At 33.6% G+C, this 2,134-nt stretch overlaps 1 long non-coding RNA gene across 1 annotated transcript; it reads right to left on the bottom strand.

Annotated features, from left to right (window-relative positions):
- Positions 1 to 1,748, bottom strand: LOC130469175 (uncharacterized). The gene is made up of 2 exons (XR_008929544.1): positions 1,540 to 1,748; positions 1 to 135 (listed from the first exon to the last, which is right to left on the bottom strand). It is a non-coding gene; the product is annotated as an uncharacterized lncRNA (long non-coding RNA).
- Positions 1,749 to 2,134: the final 386 nt, after the last annotated feature.

Raw genomic sequence — 2,134 nt, 5'->3', positions numbered from 1 at the left:
TAGCCCATAAAAATAATACAACCAATTCTCATAAAATAAATAACAAAGTTCAACTTAAACAGAAACAGAAATTGTCTCTTGAATAGGTGGTTATTCTAAGCGTCTCCTCACTCATATCCAAGTACCTTTACCAACCTGCAAAAATAAATAGAAAAGAGACAAGTGAGACGAACTCCCAAAAATCAGATAAACTGAGTAATTCCAACTCCATCCCGTAAAATAAATAATTTTAGTTTGAAAACATTTTGAGCATATAAAATAAGTATATAAACAAACAAGTATCAATTTAATAATTTCATTATTAAACTTATCACGTAAGATCAATATTAATTAAGTGAGGGAAAGAGAACGCTAAGGGTCGCGCGTAACCCTTGAAAATGGCCAAAACAAGACGAGTACAGAATGTCCCTAGTGTGCACACCCCTCACTAATTGACTAAGGGTCTCCGCGACCGCGCACCAATAGAATTAGGAGGAAGACTAAACAGAAAGTTTAATAGAATAATAGAAACCTACTAGATGCCTACCGGGTCTCCACTAAAGTGCACCGATAGAACAACATCTAGAAGGGCAACCTGTTCCTAACCCTTACGGGCTTTTCCCTCTAAGATTACACTTTACGTATTTAGTATTTTAATAAGGTTAAGACACGTAATACATGTAGTTACATGAAACAACCAAAACACGGTAAGTCCTTTTAACAATTAGAGCATCAAGTCACTTTTAGCCCGTTGACACTTCTTATTTCAAGAGCTCACAATGCTCCATAAATTTTTGGACAATGCCTGTTCCTAAATTTGTCCAATAGTAACAAAGGGTGCTTCCACAGGTTACTCCATTAGTTTACGACAAACCCCATGACAGTAAACATATTACAAGTCCAAGTTATCAATAAACTCCACATTGTAAAACAAGAGTCCATAGCTATTTCATAAAATAATTGTAGTTCAAATACCTCATAATAATAACACTAGTTCGTACTAGATATGATTATAACTCAAGTAACATAACTAATATACACCACACTTAATCACCCTAGCACATAATAACACATAGATATGTCCAAAATATTTTTTCTAACGGGACCTAAAGATGATAGACATCGAAAATTACCTTGAGCACGTCAATCCCCGAAAGTGTATAGTAACATCCTTTACTAGTATCCATCGTCTACAACAATACACAAGGATGTTGATTGTTGATCAATCTTCTACCCTACTCGTTAACCAAAATAGTTGGACAAAAACTCACACATGATTGGAGTTGAAACTCATTACGTAACCCTAACCAAAAGTCAAAGCTTAAGTTTTAAGTTCATGACAATCAGAGTCATCATTTACTAAATCATCTACTATCATTATCAGATATTCATTTAACAAAATCGGTACAAATAAGGAAATTCTTAAATCTGTAAATTGTTTGACTTCGAAAATCCAAAAAGTAGAAAACTTCTCTAATATATAATGAATACATATTACTCAATAATTTCTATGCTTGTTCTAAAACTGGGAAACGAAACAAGGTTTTATAGCTCACTCACCCACGACGAGGAGGAAGGAGGGTTCGCCTAATTTTAGTGAGCAGAGATAGCAGAGCAACAATCAATCGACATTTATGATGGTATAGGATCCAACATCCGAAGGAGAAGGGTAATGGTGATTTTGGAGCCTAACACTTTTCTAATATTGATGGAGGGATGATAAGAATGGTGATAGGCTGATAGCAGTACGGAGGCATGATTTTCTTTGAGAGATCATTGTAAAACACGGCTAGGTTTTTTTGTCAAGTGTATTTATAGGCTAGGTCAAGTTTAGGGTCTAGTTAGCTCTACTAAATTTAAAATTTCATAAAATAATTAATAAAAATCCAAAAATCAGTTTATAAACGTTTATTTATTAAATTACTAAAACTTTATTAAAATGACAAAATCAATACAAATTATTTACCTAGTCCATCTAAAATATACTTAAAATTTTGGGAAAAAGTTAGATTTCCCTCTTACATAAGATCCACTAATAGAGAACTTCGGGGAATCGAACTCACCTCTTAAAATAAAAGTTTGTCCTTGAACATTAATGTTGGCTCACATAATAGATACTTTTGACAACAAAAAGTCGGGTATTGCATCTTCACTG

The sequence above is a fragment of the Spinacia oleracea genome, chromosome 3 (assembly GCF_020520425.1).
Source record: "Spinacia oleracea cultivar Varoflay chromosome 3, BTI_SOV_V1, whole genome shotgun sequence".
In the NCBI taxonomy this organism is placed as follows: Eukaryota; Viridiplantae; Streptophyta; class Magnoliopsida; order Caryophyllales; family Amaranthaceae; genus Spinacia; species Spinacia oleracea.
Note: the sequence above shows the minus strand (reverse complement) of the source record. Positions and strands in the feature narration are given on the sequence as shown.